General features: G+C 41.8%; 1 pseudogene; it reads left to right on the forward strand.

Annotated features, from left to right (window-relative positions):
- The first annotated feature begins 19,101 nt into the window (after window positions 1-19,101).
- LOC144372160 (guided entry of tail-anchored proteins factor 1 pseudogene) lies at window positions 19,102-19,626 on the forward strand (annotated as a pseudogene).
- The last annotated feature ends 308 nt before the right edge of the window (window positions 19,627-19,934 follow it).

The raw sequence follows: 19,934 nt of genomic DNA on the forward strand, positions 1-19,934 counted from the left end.
TGTGAGGATCCTGCTTAAGGCACTTCTGTTGAACAAGTTTGTACAAGGAGGCCTTGGCCCTCCACCTTCCAACATCGTGGAGTACCTTTTTGGCCCCCCCTGCGAATGCAAGGGAAGATCTTGGACTAAGGCTTTCACTAGTTGGACCCAGACTGCTGACTGCGTGACTAAGGTGGCTTACCTTCGTGCCGAGGTTGACCATAAACTCGGAGGAGTTCATCAGCCTAAATGGGTATGTATTATCAAGCCAAAGATTATTCCCCCCAGTACAAGTAAAGCTCTCCAAAATTGTTCTGCAACTTGCATGCATACCCAGGTGATGCATGTCTCTTGTTATTCGTCAGCCTCAACTTGTGTTAACAAACAGGGAGAACAATTTTTTGAAGCTACCCTAACTAAAACTCATGCAGCAGGGTTGGGGGGCCACTATTCATTATACCCTATTCTCTTTGACTGGGGAGGAGAAGGCAAATACACCAAGCTACAGTCAGCTGGATGCCAAGGCATTGTTGGTAAACCCTCTTGCTGGCCCATTAAGGCCCCTACAAAATCTCTGATGGTGGAGGACCCACTGATTCTTTCAAGCATCTTCAAATAATCAAACTTTTGAAACCCCAAATCCCTGAGCTCATATATCATTCCTTAATGCTGCCTAAATCCCAGTTCCCAGATTTAGATACCAATAAATTAGATATTTTAGAAACTACCTTCTCCTTGCTTAATAATTCCAACCCCACCCTTGCTGGTGTTTGCTGGCTCTGCATGACAACAGGGGCAATCATGCATATGGCAGTTCCTATGAATTCTATCATAGACAATGATAATACATGCCAAACTGGATTTCCTTTTAAAGTACAGACTATAAGCATTTTTACATCATATCTTTTAGGCGTGATGCAGAATAATACCTATGATATTGATGTTGGAGATACTTCCTTTGGAAATTGCTCAAAAGTACAAAAAAATATTCCTCACCCACCCCATCTCATTGTCCTCCCAGTGACACAGTATTTATGTTTGGAGGAAACTTGGCCTTTCCCAGGCTTCCAGCGAATTGGACCGGTGGCTGTGTTCTTGCCTTATTACTCCCTGATATAACTATTGTCCCAGGAGAAGAACCTCTATCTATTCCTAGCCTAGACACTTTAGTCAAAAGATACAGGCAGGCAATACAAGCCTTACCACTTTTTGCCAGCCTTAGAATAACAGCTGCTGTGGACACAGATACAGCTGGCTTAGGCAGGGCTATACACTCTTACTGTCGCCTTTCTCAACAACTTACAGATGATGTACAAACTCTATCAGAAACCATTAAAGATTTACAGGACCAAATAGACCCCCTGGAAGAAGTGGTCCTTCAAAATAGATGAGGCTTAGATTTGCTGACAGCTAACCAGAGAGGTATTTGCTTGGCCCTAGGGGAACGAGGCTACTTTTATGCCAATAAATCAGGCATAGTACGGCACTAAAATTAAGCAGCTTCATGAAGATCTAAATAAGAGATGAAGGGAACTATTTGAAAATCCCCTCTGGACTGGGCTTAATGGATTTCTACCCTACTTTCTTCACCTATTAGGTCCTTTGTTGGGTTTACTTTTAATGGTGTCCATAGGACCCTGCATTATAAATAGGCTGGTACAATTTATTAAAGAACAGATTAATATTTTGGACTGTAAGCCCATACAGGTCCACTATCATCGTCTGGAGATGGAAGACCGTGCTGCCAACATTTAAAAGGATGATCTACCCTTCTCTCAGGCTTATTTCTTAAGTTTACATCCCCATAGATCTCTCTTTCTTATATATAAGTATAAGTAACAGTTCTGACCAACCATATTCTGCCCTTACCATAAGGGTTAAGTTATCCCTCCTCCATGGACCGCTCCTGTTGAGGAAGGATGCACCCATGGAGTGAAGATGTTAGGCCATAATAACAGAGGGTGCAGGAAGGACTGCAGGAGGATGGATCCATGGATCCCCAAACCCAAGACCTCTGAGTGACACGCTCTGGTGCATGGCAGTTGGCATGCTTCTTCCTCAAAACCGTCTCCTCCAAAAACATGCCAAGGCCACAAAATCTCCTAGTAAAGATGCTCGATCAGATCAGGAGATATTCTAAGGCCTCCTAGAGGAACAGAGCCTCTATCACCCCCTAAAAAACATGGCCAATAAGGTATGGTCAAATATTTTATATAAGAAAGAGGAAAATGTCATGGGCTAGAAGGAAATTCGCTTTCAAAAAATAGCCTTACATTTACAAGAAACAGCCCCTGGGAGACATCCTGCCTCGGAGACATCCTGCAGCTACCTATCTTCCAAAAACATTCTGCGGTTATCAGGATCATCAGACATCCTTCAGCTGGCAGTTTTACCACCGAAATCCAGCAACTGCCTATAAGAGAGCTTCCCCATCGCCAGCATATAAATACCCCTGTTTGAACAATAAAAGTTTGAAGCTTTATCAGAAGTACTGTCTTGCTGTCATCCCTCATGTCTCTTGTCCCTTCATTCCTCCCCACCTAAGTTCGCCACTATCGTTGATATGCCCTGTAGGTTGGGACAGATTATATCAAAAACCTGTCTTAATCCCTAGAAATTTTTTCTTCTGATTCTTTAGTTCTGTTATTGAAACTTTGAACTGTAATTTTCTATTTAATTAACCGAATTCTTTCTTTATTTCCTCTGATTTCTGATTGGTTCTTTTTATTTCATCTATGTTTTTGTCCAATATCTTCTACATATCATAATGTGTGTTTCTAACTTCTTTTATTGTCCATTCAAATTCTTCTGTGTCCTCAATTTTCTTAAAAATTATTCCTTGAAATTTTTCTCTAGCTGTTTGATTTTGCCCCAGTACACTGTTCCAGACCATAAGAATGTGACTGAGACACTCATCGTTGCACAGCTCCTGAAGGCTGTGTCATTTCTAAGTGCACCTGAAAAGAAGCCTGGCACAAATATTTCACTCTTTTCTGTTAACAGGGCACTGCGTTGCAAAACCTGAGGCAATATTTAAGCTGGGGCAAGGCACTGGGCCTTGAACGGTAGGCAAAGCCCTGCACCAGTGCCTCCCAGGTTAGTCAGTGCATGCTGTGCAGGGAGCCAGGTTGAGCTGTTTTCATCTGTGTTTCCTCAGGTCCAAATCCTAAGGAAGCGGGTTTTGTGTGTCAGCCTCCTCCTTTGTGCAGTCTCCAAGGAGAGCTCTCTCATATACACCCACGTTTATGTTCTCATAATGTATACTTCATTCAATTTTCCCAAACCCCCAACCCCCATATAGATCTTCTTGATATTTTGATTGGTTAGGTACTTTTTGTAAATTCTCATTTTTTCTTTTTTCCTGCATCTTCATAGCCTCTTTTTCAAGCATTCATTTATGTGCTGACTTTTTCAGTACTTGTTGATCTCTCACAAACACCATCATTTTTATAATTGTGGGAACAACAGTAGTAAATAAAACAAATGAATCTCTCAATAGAGCTTACATTTTGTTGAGACTGAAATTAAATAAATTTATATTTGGTATTAAGAATGCAAATAATTTTTTACCTGGATGAGAAAAAGAAAAAAAATAGAAAAGGTCTAAAAAGGAGGCAGCTTCAAGGGGGTTATTATTCATTTACTTGAGCTTTTCTGAGATGCCTACTTTCTAAGGTGTTATTTTAGGAAAGGTCTAAGGAGAAGATAGTTTTAAGGAGATAATTATTTGTTTGCTTTAGCTTAATTTTGAGATAACTATTTTCTAAATGTTGTACATGCTATAATAGATGGATATAAAATCTAGACTTGAGAATGATCATGTACTGAAGAAACAAATTTGGAAATCAGCAGCTTAAAACAAATATTTAAATAATGGTCATTACAAGGACTTAGGGAATTGATATGGAACTGCAAAGAGAGACCAAGAATCAAGCCTCAGGTGGCATCAGAATCCACGTGACTGAGGAGAGCTGGCACAAGAGAATGAAAATGGCTGGCCCTAGGCTGAAGTTGACAACTAGAGGCCAGGTGGCTAAAGGCTCAGATTGTGTGTGGGAGTTTCATTTCTAGTTAGCCATTTGCCTTTCACTTTGTGGGTGTAAACCTAGAATAATGAACACAATTAATTTGTATAGGACATTCCATTTTTTACCAAATCAGAGGCATTTGAACATTTAAGCACAAAAGAAAAGTCTACCGAAGCAGTGAGTTACCAAGCTGGGTGCATGTGCCTGAAACTACGGGGAAGTGCCAGGGCTACTGATATCTGAAGTACCAGAAAGACATACATTTTAAAGATGATGGGCACAGTGTGGATTGTAGAACCAAGTGTTTAGTTCCATCAGGAAACATAGTGCAGATTTCTGTACCATTTATGGTTAATTCAGATAAAATTAGGTCTTTGGAGGAAGCAATCTTCTAGTGTAGGGAAGAAAGCAATTTGTGCTTGTACAGCTCCCTAGATGTCTATCTCTTTTCCCCTGGAGGAATAAAGGCTAGACAAACTCAGATACCAATTCTTTTGTGGTCAGGTGGCAGACAAGTGAACTGTGCATGCATCCCAACAGCAGGTAATCCTGGAATTCTTCCATTCCAAATCTGAAAGAGTAGTTAAGTCAGAAGAGATCACCTCCATTGTCATCAGAAGAAAAAACTAAAGCAAACAAATAGATAAAAGAAATGGTAGATAAAAAGAACTCTGTTAAAAGTCACAGCTAAACAGTAGGTTCATGTTTTAACTAAGTGTATCTGCATCTCATAGAACCACTTAGAGCAAACAAAGGCAAACATCATATGTTGGTATAGATTAAGTTACTTTTTTGCCATTCCTTAAGTAAGAACAAAGTCCCGCAATTCAATATAATTATTTTGCAATCTTGTATCATCAGGATAAGAAGCTACTTTACCTTTGCTTTAGAATTCTGTAAGAAAGTTTCATGTGTTGTTAATGAGTATGGTGATTTGTATATAATTTTAGATGTCCAGAAAGTGAATGGTCTGAATGAGACCAGCTAGGAAAAGCAAGAGAGGCATTTCTGGCAAACTGGACTCCCCAACAGCAGCACCTCAACTAAGGAGAAGTTCACATTAGGAACAAGGTTTAATTTGAGCTCAAAGCAGGTTTCAAGTCTAACTCCAAAGAGTGAGCCAGAGGGGCTTGATGTGTTATAGAAGGAGCTTCTCTCTAGTGAGCCTGAGGAGATGCAGGCTGGAGAGGAGTCTAGTGGTCTTAACATTCCTTAAAGAAACCTATCATCAAAACCCAAATATGAATCACCACTCCCCCCGACACTTGTCTTCTGTTAGGTGGGCCCTGAAATGTACATCAACAGTCATCACAGAGAAAAGAGGGCCAAGACTAACTATAGAGGCTGGACAGAGGATGACCCAGGAGGGTTTCCCTGAGGATGGCCCACAGGAAGCAAGTGTGAGGGCTGAGGGAAGAAGACAGTGGTGTCCTGGGAAGTGGAGGTGGGATCGAAGGGTCTGACGAGATATCACTGAACACCTTTTGCTTCATTTTGATCAACATTTCTTTGTTTCCTTTTTGAGCACAGGGAGGGCAAAAGCTTCTCCTTACATCTGGTTTTAACTGGTACCTTCTCTCCCTCCAAAGAGAACCTGAGGGCTGTCTCAGCTCACAGAGAATCCCTGTCCTCTCTGCCAGCTTTTAGAAGCCACAGGCTCGTTAGATGGTCTATGTTTACTTAGGCATGTCCTCTTTCAACTCTGACACCAGCTGGAAAGTTTGCCTGCTGGCCTTCATGCAGAATAGAAGGCAATTGATGAGGTCAGATCCCTTGTAATCCAATCTTCTCAGTTCTGAACAATGCTGCACAAGTACATGAGCTTTGGGGGATGTTCTGGAACCAAACCATAATATTTAGGAAAACAAAACTAAATAAGAAAATCTTTCAGACCAAGGGTTAAGCAAAGCATCTTCAGATTTGACAAAAAAAGGAAATCCAGAAAAGGAAAGATTAATAAACTGGTAAACTTCTGCTCAACCAGTTCAGTGGATAAAAAGACAAGTTACAGCTGGGCATGATGATGCTTGCATGTAATCCCAGAGGCTCTGAAAACTGAGACAGGAGGATCATGAGTTCAAAGCCAGCCTCAGCAAGTTAGTGAGACACTAAGCAAATTATTGAGAGCCTGTTTAAAAATAACATATTAAAAAGGGGGCTTGCAATGTGGCTAGTGGTTAAGTTCCCCTGGGTTCCATCTCCAATACCAAGAATAAACAAATAAATAAAATAAATTAAAATAAAAAGACAAGTTAGAGAAATAGAGAAAAATACAAGCAAGTGGCCATGCCTGTCTTCCCAGCTACTCAGAAGGCTAAGAGAGGAGGATAACCTCAGCCTCAGCTCTTAGTGAGACTCCCCATCTCAAAAAATAATAATGACAAATATAAAGGACTGGGATGTAGATCAGTGATAAAGTGCCCCAGGTTTAATCCACAGTATCTCCACATTAAAAAGAAAAAAAGAAAATGCAAATGCAAGCCACACTTTGAGCAAAGGACTACTACCTTGAGTCTTTAAGGTATTCTTAAAACTCTACAATGATGAAAACAGTCCTTTCAGAGAATGGCAAAAAAAGTTAAGAAGACTTGATTAAAGAGAATATAAAATAAAAGGAGGTCATTCAACATCCTGGGGATTCCTGAACTAAGATGAGTTAGCAAATGGTCAAGCCAAGAGACAAGTGCACCCAAGGCCCAGGACAACACTTAGCAAAGAAAAATAAATTGTCAACACACAGGAGTTTGGATGATTCCTCAGAAATTCACACTAAAAAAATCCAAAATCTTACACACTGCCTGAGTCTAGTCAAGCAACACTGGTGAGATGATCAGATGATACAGCGGAGGGCAGCATTAAGGCTGTCAGTGTTAAGGATGTGGCAAGGCTGGTGAAGGGCAAAAGTGGACAACAAGAGGAAGAGAGGAGTGGCCCTCAGCACTGGTGGTCTTCTGCATCCTGACTGCAGCTGTGAGCACCACAACAGAGGGTTTCAAGAGGTCAACAGGGAAGGCTGGGTAAAAGGCACAGAGGTCTCTCATCGCCATTTCTAACTTGGTGTGTAACTGAAATTACCTCAATATAAAACATTCAATTCTTTTGAAGAGCTCAGGCTTCAGGACAAAGCTAGATGACTATGCAAGTCACTTCCCTGCTCATGGGGTGAAAAAGATTTAATTAGTTAGAGCTGAGTGGTCCAAGAACAGAGCTTAGGGCAGAGGAGAGCTCCCAGGTAGCTGCCAGAGATGGGCCTTCTTAGGGTGCTCTCTTTTTTTTGAACACTTAAAAAAATCATTTTATTTATCCTCATACAAAATTTATTCAAATTATATCTATTTGAAGTGGTAAGGTCACAGCTAGAGAACAGGTCACCCATATTAAATCTATTTACAAAATCCATCATAAAAGCTTTTGTGTTGTTGGTGTTTTCTTTTTAACATTATATTAATGTATTTTCTTCTGTAAACTAGTGTACAACACAAAGCTAAACTGATTTGTAATTTGCCTACTCCAAGTCTTGGGAGAAATACTTCCTTTATTCAAAATAGCCTACCCAATATGAAGAAACCCCCTCACCCTGATGCATGCCACCTGACATGCTCCATAAGGCCCCTTCCTCCAGATGCTCTGCCCCCCCCCCTTGGCCCAGCATGCAGAGTTCTTCTTTCCTCTTTCCTAAAAGTTAAAGCTTTAAACACTGCAATTCTATTTATAGATCTAAACATATGAAAACAAGAACCATATGAAATAAAAAAAATAAAATAAACAAGGTAATATTCTTAAAAAACTACAAACCAGCTAGGAAATATTCTGGTAGGGCTTACAAAATAATTACTATTTTTTGTACAAAATTGCTGAATAATGAAAAGGTGAGTCAATTACATGTCCACTTATGTAAAGCAATTGCTATACATAATTCTGTACAGATGAACACATGCCTAACACTGTTTGACAGATCATGTGTTGGCTGCTGTACACTCTTATTTTCTAAGGATCATGCAGTCATAATCCACACTTGTAACTCTTAGCCAATTTTTAAATTAATTTATTTATTTCAATTAGGTATATATGGCAGAAGAATGCATTTTGATTCATTGTACACAATTACAGTACAACTTTTTATTTCTCTGGTTGTACATGATGTAGCATCACACCATATATACAGTCATACATGTACCTAGGGTAATGATGTCCACTCATTTCACCATTTTTTCTGCCCCCATGCACCCTCCCCACCCTTCCTCCCCTTTGCCCAATCACATTTTTTCCATTTTTCTCATACCTCCCCTGACCCAATTATGGATCAGCATTCACTTATTAGAGAGAAAATTCAGCCTTTGGTTTTTCGAGATTGGCTTACTTTGCTTAGCATGATATTCTCCAACTCCATCCATTAACCTGAAAATGCCGTAATTTTATTCTCTTTGAATGCTGAGAATGTTCCATTGTTTATGTATACCACAGTCTCTTTATCCATTCATCTATTGAGGGGCATCTAGTTTGCTTCCACAGTTTAGTTATTGTGAATTGAGCTGCTATGAACATTGATGTGGCTGTAATAGTATGCTGATTTTAAGTCATTTGAGTACAAACCAAAGAGTGAGATAGCTGGGTCAAATGGTGTCTATGATATTTTTCCTTTTACTGACATGTATACTCAATTAATTTAGTATGATGACCATACTAGATTTTATACTTAATAGACATGGGCATTCATGTTTTATTCCTTACTTATGAAAACACATTATATCTCCAATACTTTTTTTCTCTCTACTATCAAGTTGTATTTACACATTTTTTTAACTTTTTTTTCGTTGTTAATGGACTTTTATTTTCACTTATTTGTAAGTGGTGCTGAGAATTGAACCCAGTGCCTCACACATTCTAGGCAAGTGTGCTACTTCTGAGCCACACCCCCAGCCCCTGTATTAACACATTTTTTAGCACCAATTGACTTCCACATGCCTCATGATGAACAATTCTCTTTGTTATATCAGGTTGTAGTGGCACACCCTTTCTTCATAGAAAAGTCTTAACTGGGCTTCTCCAGAAATCTTCACCATGGCTGATTTTAAGACTGTCAGGAAAAGAGTCTCTTTAAAGGGTTTAATGTAGGTAAACTTCCAATTTTCATGTTGCCCTGTTTTACTTGGCCACACTGGCTTGGAAGAAATATGGAGAAGAAGCTCTCCCCTCCTCATGTGTTGTTCTTGAAACTTGCACAAATAGTGAAAGAAAGAAAGAAAAAAAACCTGCTTTTATGTGGACTTCTGCAGACTGTAAACTTCTTAGCCCCTCCCCTTATATGCTGGGTATAAAATTCTAAAACTACCTAAACTTGGGATTCAGGGGTTTGATTGATTACAGCAGCAGCTGTGCCCTCTGAACCTGACTGCAGCTAAATAAAACTGTTTCATGCTATCTTTGGTGCCTTGCCTCATCTGTACCTACAACAAGGTTATACATTTCTTCCTTAATTTCTACATTCCTCTTGTAGATGGATTAAAGGTGTATACAGATATAAGTAAACAAAGAAAAGTAATATCTGTTCTTATTAATGATAAATTGACTAATTATTATACCCTACCTCAAATCTCTCTACAACAGGTTGAGTTAGCTACAATTACCCTGGCACTAAGAGACTATTTTCTACTACTTTAAACATTATTACAGATTCTTATTATTTAACTAAACTGGTTCCTCATATTTTTATAGCTGTACTATGCCCTCATTTGGATTCCAACTTACTATCTCTTTTTTAAACCTTTTAAACTATTTTACAGTGTCATATGCCTTCTATCTTTCTCATATACACAGCCCGCACCACGATTTCTGGACATTTGATGGAAGGTAATGCTCATACAGATAAAGCTGTGAAATCTCTTTGTCCTTTATTTTCAGATACTGTTAAATACTATCGATTTTTTCATCGAAATGCTTGATCACTAAAAAAATGTTTTCCATCTCTTCTCAACAGTTCATGCTATAGTCAACAACTGTTCTCACTTTTTGGGAACCCATGTGAAACTCTGTAAATCCACAAGTCCTATGTTCTAATACACTTTGACAAATGAATGTTATCTATTTCCCTCTTTTTCATTCTTACTTCTTTTTTTCTTTCTTTTTTAAGAAAAATATTTTACTTTATTTGTGTTGGACACAATATCTTCATTTTATTTTTATGTATTGCTGAGGATCGAACCCAGTGCCCTGCATGTGCTAGGCAAGCACTGTACCACTGAGCCACAACCCCAGACTTCTTACTCCTTTCTTCACAATTTTTATTGATACGCTTTCTAAGTTCATCTGGGTTAGTTCCCAAAAGTCTAATAAGGTATCTATTTACATTTCTCATTTGTTACTTTGTTTTGCCACCATGGACAAACCTATTCATTTAAAAATGGATATGCCCTACATGTATATCTCATGCTTTTTCATATTTTTGTAATCAATAAAATATAATTTTAAATTATAAAATTTGTCATAATGCTACCAGACAGGCTTTGGTGCCAACACTCCACACTCTTAAAACTTGTCTTAAAAACAAAGGAAAGAAAGGGGATCTAGGCTCTCTCATATTAATAATCCTTTGGATGTTGTTTTATTTATATTTAATGCACTCAATATACAATACAAAGTTTATATTGGTTATCACAATTGGTTATATGTTTTGGATAGACATTTTATTCCCAAACAGCCATCAACAAAAATTTATGTAATATATAGATTTCTACCAGACTCAGGACAACATGATCCTATGTCTCTGATCACACAGGGGAAATGATAGACTGCTATGCTTACACAAATAGGACCAGTTTGGATTCTAGCTTGGTGTGTGAGACTTATCAATTATAAATGGGGATCAGGAGCCTGATTCCCAAGTTCTGTTTGATTGTGGATGAGGAAAATCCCACAATGATCACTCTCCTCAAAATAAAAGATGTACTGAAAGAGGATCCCAAGATACTAGACTTCCAGTAACTTGGGGGGATATAAAATCATTAACAGAATTAGTGATAGACCCAGCATGATTCCCTCTTAAAATTGGGAGACATTTTGTCACAAAGCCATAAAAAGCTAATTTCAGCTTTACTATAAATTACTACAAATTCCAAACTTGCTTGGAATGCCTGCCTGTACCTTGAAGTCATCCATACCTGGCTCCCTCTGACCAGATAGCTGCTCTCTCTAAACTTTAGTGACACCTCACAAATCTTGGCCTTCCCTGGCCAGATAATGACCTTCTCTGAGGCTATAATGACCTTCATAAATTCTGATCTTGGGGCCAGCAAAAATGTAAACTAGCCTTTGTATTATGCTCTTTAGAGTTTTGTTATCTGTAACCTCCCTTTATGTAACTTTTTGGGCCACTGGCTCTTGCTGTGTATCTGTGCCTCCTGGGGAGTTTCTGTCTCTGATTAGGGAGGAAGTGAGTACAGTATAAATCTGGGCTGGAAGAAAGCTTTAATGCTGTCTTGTTTCCACGGTTTTTGGTGAGAGAGGCAGCCTGGCCAGTCAAAATAATAAGCTTGCTTTAATTTGATTTTAATTGGAGTCAGTGGTCTTTTCTTTGTGTTTTAATCTAACATCAGCTCCACAGTTGTCTCAAATGGGGTTAAAATGTACTCCAGAAGACTTGTTACTTCTTTGATTTCTAAACTCAAACAAAACTCTGTAAATGCTCTAGTCTTAATGCTAACATTTTTTTTGTTGTTGTTGTACCTCAGCTTTAGGAATTCAGTACATTTAGACTCCTTGACTTTTATTTATCATAATATCTGGGTTTACTTGGCTAAAATTGTTACATACCTACGAAAATATCTCATGGTATTCATTGTTGTCTTAGCAGACTAACAGTGTTCTTACTATCCTCACAGGATTTAATAGGCCACCATCCAGTGCAATGTATCTATAAAGGTCTATTTCCCTTGATTAAAATTGTGATAATTCAGTAAACCTTCTCTATAAGGAAAAACTTAACATTTTACTTAGTGAGTATTCCTGGACTAGCTGTTAGGGCTTCCAAAACTACTAAAAACCTGGCCTGTGCTATGATAAAAAAATCATTCCTCTATGGCAATTAATATGCTTAATGTAAAACAAAACAACACCATCAAACCATATTGATAATCATGCTACAATTGATTATTTTTTTATTTTTACATTATAAGGATGTCAGAAATTCATTAATTTGTGTTGCTTGAATTTAAGTGATAAAAATAATTCTTTTTCAAAAGAGTTAGATTACTTTAAAGATATCATTGATGAAGTCCGAAAAGACAATGGAGATTTAGATTTATTAGATTGCCTTACTTCATGGTTACCCAACTTTACTTGGGTCAAACAATTATTCATAGGTGGCTATTTACTAATGCTGACATTGTTATTTTGTGCTTGCTGCCCTTAATGTCTATCCTATTATTTTATGCCTCCGCCAGCATTAAACAAAAAACAAATATTATTCATCCAAAAAGGCCTTAAAAAAACAAAAAAAAGGATAGCTGTAGGAGTCCTGTGTTTAGGATCGGGGTCCCTGATGACTTCAGAGCTGTGGCATGCTTGGTGCCTGGGAAAGTTTCTTTGCAAAGGCATAGTATACCCAGTTGATATAGTAATGCCCTCTATGCTGGAGTCTTATCAATTCTACCTTAATCTTAGGCACATAACTCCTAAAAATAAAAAAAAAAAACTTACTTGCTTGACAACTACAATGTTTCACCAAGCTCTGGTGCTCCTGGATCTGCCTGCCTAAGAATAACTTCAGACAATGGACTTTCTTGAGAACTGCACAAAGCTCCTAACATTGCATATTATAACTGTGAAATGTAACTACAAAATAAGCAACCTTAGTGATACTCTAAATAATAATGTGGTGGTAATACTAATGGCCTAATATAACCTATTGATTATAAAAAAAAGTTTGGATGTTGGTCTCAAAGCCACTCTGCCACCTTCCCTGACTTTGCATCTTGCCTCTGTCTCCTCTTTACTATTGTTATTCTTTACAGGTGCTTGGTCTCTTTCTTGGGAAATGGTGATGGTGAAGGTGGTGTTCCATTCAGTGCCTCTGCTAGGTAGATTCTCATGGAACTTCCCACCCAGAGTGCTGTGCCTAGCAAAGGCCTCTCAGTCTAGTCCCCTGCAGGTTGGACTTTGAAGAGTGAAGCCCTGATTTGAAATCTGGTCAACTGGCTCCTGCTGTGTACCTGTGCCTGCTGGAGAGTTTCTGTCCCTGACAAGAGAGGAAGTGAGTACTGGGCACTGGTGTCTGGTGGGGCAGCTGGATGGAGAGCTAGGGGCTGAAAGTGGAAGAATTCCTGGGGCCCAGATTGCTAGGACCTGTCATCTGGGGTCCCATTGACCCTAGGCTTCATGTGCCCTAATCTTGGTCTTGATTTCCCTGTGTGCATGGACTGAGCCCATTTCCCCCTGGTCCCCCAGAACTGCCTTTGACAGATTCTCCTTGGTCATTCTCTGGAGACTGCCTTGTTAGGATTCAGCTGTCAGACCCTCCCTTGCCCCTGCCTCAGCTCTGCCCTGAAGCACCTGGTGCAGGCTCCAATGGCCCCACATCTACGTGTCTGCTCACTGCCTCTGGCTCTGCAGCTGGCCTGGAACGAGGACTGCATTGTGGGGATGACTTGGCTCATCCTTGAAGCCAACAAGTTGGACCCTGGGTCTACCTATGAGGCCAGGCTGCATGTGTGGATGGCCATGCTGGAGGATGACTTGACTGAGGAGGAGCATCATGAGGGCCAATGGGGTGAGTGAAGCCAATCTATGTGCTTCCCCTTGCCCCAGTAAGGAGGTGGGTCCAAATGGCTGCTGCTCATCCACAGCCTTGACCTCCACTCTTCTGTCCATCCCACCTCTCCACTTTTCACCCCGAGGCCCCTTCTCCTGCAGTCTGAGATGTGCGAGGGGAAACGTACCCTGAGCATGAGCCTGCATCTAGTGGCTACCACTGGGAGTGAGTGTGATCTGAAACTCTATGCCAGGCTAGTGCTCAGTCTCCTTAGTGAGGGTGATGCTTACCGTTGTGCACAGTGGTGCTGGGAAGGCTCAACGACCTGACCACCAGCGATGTGGCAGAGGGAGGGGTGAGCTGAGAGTGAGACTCACCCTAGGAACTTCATCAGGCTTTGCACTAACCTCTGAGGCCATCCCAAATTCTTTCCTCTGGCCCAGGGAACTGATAGGGACCCTTTGTCAGGAAGACTTGGGGGGAATCTCTTCTTTCCTGCCTACAGGCCTCCTGGTCCTATCCTGAGCTGGCTAGACAGCACTTTTATTGCTGTGCCTGTCTTTCTCCTTCTGACTGGCCTGACCTACCTCCTGTTCAAGCTGTCACCAAGGTAGGTGGGTACTGTGTGTGCATGACCCTTTACACTTGTCTATCAGTGCATGCACACACAATGTCTTAGCATGTGCACGTGAGTACGTACATGTAAATGACTTAGTGTATGCATGTTTTAGTGTGTGTACATGTGTGTGGGCATATCAGTCTGTGCATGTGTAGGAATGTGGTGTTTTGGGCACAGGGCCAACCACCCTGCTCCTTTCCTTCCCTCTCCATTGTCTGGTCCTTAATGTAGTAGGATTTTCAAGTGTCCATACCGGGCCATTGTGTGTGCCCAAGTTGATAGGGGGGAGGAGAAAAGGGGGTGTTGTGGTACAGTTGAACATGTAGCCAGCTTAGTCTCCACCAACTGTGGACAGACACAGAGTCCCTGAAACTCAGGAACCTGAGGTCCTTGTCTCCTGCCACTGGGGATTTTCCTTGGTTTTCTCATCTGTTCACATGTTGTATGGAAGTGCTATTTTGGGCAACTGAGCTGCACAGAACCCTGTTCTCAGTCCTGGCAGATGCCTCAGAGAGCAAGATAAGCCCCCACACCTTATGTATCACATGTAAGGTTATGAGGTCACAGGAGACTTATCTGGGACTGGGGAAGAGACTGTCCAGCTGCAGACAAATGGTGGAAAGAATGAGAGGGTTAGACAAAGGTCAGGAGGGGATGGAGAGGATATCAGCTTCTCCTTGGAGCACTGAAAAAGCACAGCATGTGATGCCATGTCAATTGATTCATATATTTAGAATGGACCACTGAGATATGGGTAATTTGACTGAGCGAGGGTGAGGAGACAGAACACCCTGGAGGGAGTTGCCAGTGTCTTAGGCAGAGAAGCTGAGATTTGAGTGGTGTCACCTGAGGTGAAACCCAGTGGCTAGGCCCTGGGAAGTGAGGGAAGGTGAGCTGAGCCCTAGCCAAGCCCCAGGTCCAGTTCCATTCTTGAGGGGAAAACTAAACTTTCTCCGGACTAACCTGTCTGCTCTGCTACTGAGGGAAATGTTCAGTTAAAGGTACATATTGTGGGCTGTCTGAACTCACCCCATCTCTTTCCTTCTTTTCACCTTCTCTTTCCCAAAGGTCTTTGTCCTATGGCTCTGGGGAAGGGTCTTGGATTTGTACTCCCTGTGTGGCCCTAAAGGTCCCCTGACTCTTTCTTTGGTGGACACCATGAAGTGCCTGGCCCCTTCTGGGCCCCTGGGGAGCTCCCTGGTACCACTGCACATTATTGCACCATGTATTTTCCTGATGTGGGCCTGTTGGGCTCCCACAGGCCACAGGGAGGTGAGAGAAACCTAGAGGGCCACATCAGATCATCTTTGTAGTCCCCCACTGCTGATGGGTTGGCAGCTCATGCTCCCTGAGAGGAGGTGGGGAGAGAAAAACCTCCCATGGTAGTCTCTCTTTTTCCATTTCAGTGTTGTGTTCCTGCCCAGGGTCCAGGCCAAGCTGATCCTGCTCTTTCTCAGGGTCTCTTCTCCTGATGTACCAGGATCTTGCTCCACCCTGTGGCCAGGGATGTCCCATTCACACTGTATCCAGCTTAGTATGCAAAAACACCCCATTTTCTCTCAATAGGAAGTCCAGGTTTCTGTTGTTCAAGAGTGTAAGTTGTAGCTTAAAACTGGGCACTTGGATATGGAGGGAATCCTTCTCTTCCCCAAGCCAGTGGATGAGACTGTCAAGAGCCCAGGCAGCTGTCCTGCCAAAAGGATGCATGCACGCACGTACGCACACATGCACAGACACACTGTGAACTAATTCTGTGCAGTGGGTTTCCTGAGGCCTAGAAGTTTCAGTCAGATGGTGGAGAAGAATATGTCTTCACTTAGCTGAGGACATACCTTCCAAAGGCTGCCTGGCCTGCTCTGCTCCTGGCCAAGAATCTTTGTCACTCTCTGGGATTAAGTCCCTTCCGGCATTTCACTTTGTGGTTTCTGGTGAGGATGTGAGGCTTCCCACAAAGGCAGCCTGGTGCTCACCTTTGTGCTCCTGTTGGACATTGTGAATCCCAGTGGAGAGCCTCAGGTAGGGAGGACACCAGTGTGTCCAGCAGTTTGTGGGGTGCAGCACTGGGTGGAGCAGCGTCATGGGACCAGAGTTTGGTAAGGAATGCATGGGGAAGAGGCAAAGTGTGTCTCTCTCCCTATAAAGAGGTTCATGGGTTCACCAACCCTGCTGAGTCCTGTTTGGGAAAGGAATCTTGCAAGATAGTTCTTAGGGAACCAGGAGCAGGGTGGGATAGGAGGTGGGAGGGGTAGGAGGTTGGTGAGGTAGCAGCTGTGTGGGGTAGGAGCTGGGTGGAATACTGCAGGGGAGGGGATTCCCTGTGCTGTCCCTAAGAGGCAGTGACTTAAGGGTTGACCATGCTGAGGCTTGTGGGGGAAGGGTCCAGGCTGGAGATCTTAAGGGACCTGAGCTAGGTGGGGTAGTGTCTGGGGAAGAGGTGCACTGTGCCTGTTGCCACTAGGCATTACCTGGTAACATTCCTGGGCACAGTCCCACCCTCAACACACAGGTGAGTACATGAAGCACACAAGATTGGGCGGGCATATTGCAAACTGTTTCTGTGCTCTGAGTTTCCAGATATCCAGAAGCATGTTCTTCAAGTACCTCAGATCCTTCCTGCTGAACCTGGGAACAGAGCTTAGGTAGGGAGACCTCCAGTGTCCTTAACAATGTGTGGCGTATGGCCCTGGTAGGAGAGGTGTTGGGGCACCAGACTGGATGGGGTAGGTGCTAGGTGTGGTAGTGTGTGAGGAGGGGGCATGGTGTTTCTGTAAAGTCATGCCTGGAGAGGAAGCTCATGCTGAGGCCTTTGGGGGCACTGCCCTGGCTGAAGAGGCTTCAGGGGAACGGAGCTGGGTGAGGTAGTTGATGGGGAGGGGGCACACTGTGTTTGTACCTGTGAGGGGATGCCTGGAGGGGGCGATTTTGCTGAGGCTTGTGGGAACAAGGCCCTCACGGGAAAGGTGTTATGGCACAAGGAACTGGATGGGGTAGTACATGGGGAGAGTACTTGCTGTGCCTGTTGCTGCAATGCAATGCCTACAGTGGGTGCTTGTGCTGAGGCCTGTGAAGGTGCAGTCCTGGCTGGAGGGTTCTTGAGACACCAGAGATGAATGGGGTGGAGCTTGGTGGGGTAGGAACTTTTGTGTGGAGAGGTGCATTGTGCCTGTTCTTGCTAGGGTTTAGCTGGAGGGGGCATTCGTCTTGAGGCTTATAGGGGCACAACCCTGACTGGAGAGGTCTTAGGGGACCAGAGCTGGGTGAGGTAGTACTTTGGGAGGGCTGAACTGTTTCTATAACTGTGAGGTAGGGCCTGGAAACATCCCTGCACATAGCCCTCCCTCAACACACATGCGCATGCAGTTTTCACACATTCATGCAGGGACTTATCCCAAACTGCGTCTGCACAGTGGATTCTGAGCAGCCTAAAAGTGTACTGCAGATTGTGGAGAATCATATATATTTGTAAAATCAATAAGTATAGAAAAGTATTTCCTAGTAACCCAATATCAACTTCTGTTTAAAATTTTAGCAAACTAGAAATAGAAAGTAAGTGCCTCAATCTGACACAGGGAATCTATTAAAAACTTATCAGAAACACAATACTTAATGAAAACAGACTGAATTCTTAACCAAATCCTCAGAAACAAACAGGGTTTTGTACATATCATTTCTTTCTGTTTGCTACTAAAGAGTCTACCGATGTACTCAGTTAAGGGGGGAAAAACGCTAAAAATCATACTAATGAAAAATTAAAAAATAAATTAACTTTATTTGCAGAAAACATGAACATTTATACTAAAAATCACTGAATCTTTTAAAAATGTCTGGAAGTAATAGTAAAATTGTAGGATTCAAGATCAACATACAAATAAAAATCAATTGTATATATGGTAGAAGTGAATGCTCATAAATAGAGATTTAAAAAAAAAAAGATACCATTTTGTTGTGAGTCTATAGCTCAGAAAACACTCTCAACTGAATTTTTTCCAAATTGGAGAGTCATTATTTAGCTTGCAGGTGACTGCTCCCTGATGGACCCAAACTGTTTCTGCCAGGAACAGTATGGGGTGATAGTTCTATGGGATTTATAAGGGGGAAAACAACATCCTCAAAAATGTAGATGCAAGCAAGCAAGGAGGACAAAGAAGCTAAAGTTAACAATCAGCCACCCAATGCATATAACCACATCCTTGTTCCAAGCACATGCAGTACAAAAATAAACAACTTTTACAAGAAATAAATTATATAACTAGGGTTACATTTTGGAACTTCCAAATGGAGTCACTTAGGCAAGGTTTTGTTTTGTTTTTAAGTTCTCAATGGACTTTATTTATATGGGGTGCTGAGAATTGAACCCAGTGTCTTACAAATGCTAGGTAAGCGCTGTATCACTTAGCCACAACTTCAGCCAAAGCCTTTTAAGTACAGTAAGGATAACTTAACATTATTTATCCTATTATCTAATCTTGTCTTATCTATTAATATCCTCCATTTTATAGGGTACTTATTGGGCTGATCCATAATCTGAGTTGGGCAATAACAATTAGAGAAAGCATCAAATATGTAATGTGTGTAGGAATAAATTTTACAAACCTCATTCAAGAAAGCAGGCCTAGTGGGACTCACTGCGCAGTTGCGGGTGCGCCTACTGATGAGGTCCCCTTGGAGCTTCTGTTAGAGGTGCCTGGGCTGCAGGGAGTATCTGGGAAGAATGGAAGAACTTGAACAAGTCCCAGAGCTGGACGTGGCTGCTGGTCCTCTGCTTCCTGTTTGGATGCAATGTCCTTCTGATCATCCTTCTGACCTTGTCCTCCTTCATGTCCAGAGTGCTGCAGAATGATGCAGAGCCAGAGCCCCAGATGAGGGCAGAGATCCAGGATATGAAGCAAGAGTTCTCCATGGTCAACAAGATGGATGAGTTTGCCAGATATGCCAGGCTGGAATGGAAGATCAGCAAGATGGTGGACCAGCTCAAGACTTATGTAAAAGCATGGACTGCTCAACTAGCCAAGAAAAAATGATTTTTAAGTGTTTCTTTCTGTACATTGTAAGCTACCTTGATGATGTCACTCATTTGGAAGTATTATTCTGCCCCTGTGACTGTTGTGCTGAGGAAATGGATAACACCACTAGACCTCCTGGTAGCCTTCCTTGCTAGAACCGCAGGTGGTGTTTGAATTATTAGTTGGATTTTAGTCTGTAACAAGTTTTGGTGACCCCTTGTACTTTACCCTTTCAGTCAAAAAGAAAGATGAATACCACTGGGATTTTGTTGTTGTTTTTAAACTGGGGGTTGAACTCAAAGGTCCTTTACCACCTAACCCCAGCCACAGTCCTTTTTATTTTTAATTTTGAGACAGGTTTTTTGGTAAGTTGCCCAGCCTGACCTCAAGCTTACCATTCTCATACCTTTTCCTCTTGAGTTTTTGAGTTACACTCGTGCCCCACTGCACCTATCCCAGCTATTATGACTTCTAAAATGAGTCTCTTATTAGGTTAAAAGTCTGATTGCTGCTTAAAAATACAAAACAAAAAAACCCAAAGGACATAGTGTAGTTTTGTA

The sequence above is a fragment of the Ictidomys tridecemlineatus genome, chromosome Y (genome assembly GCF_052094955.1).
Source record: "Ictidomys tridecemlineatus isolate mIctTri1 chromosome Y, mIctTri1.hap1, whole genome shotgun sequence".
Classification (NCBI taxonomy): domain Eukaryota; kingdom Metazoa; phylum Chordata; class Mammalia; order Rodentia; family Sciuridae; genus Ictidomys; species Ictidomys tridecemlineatus.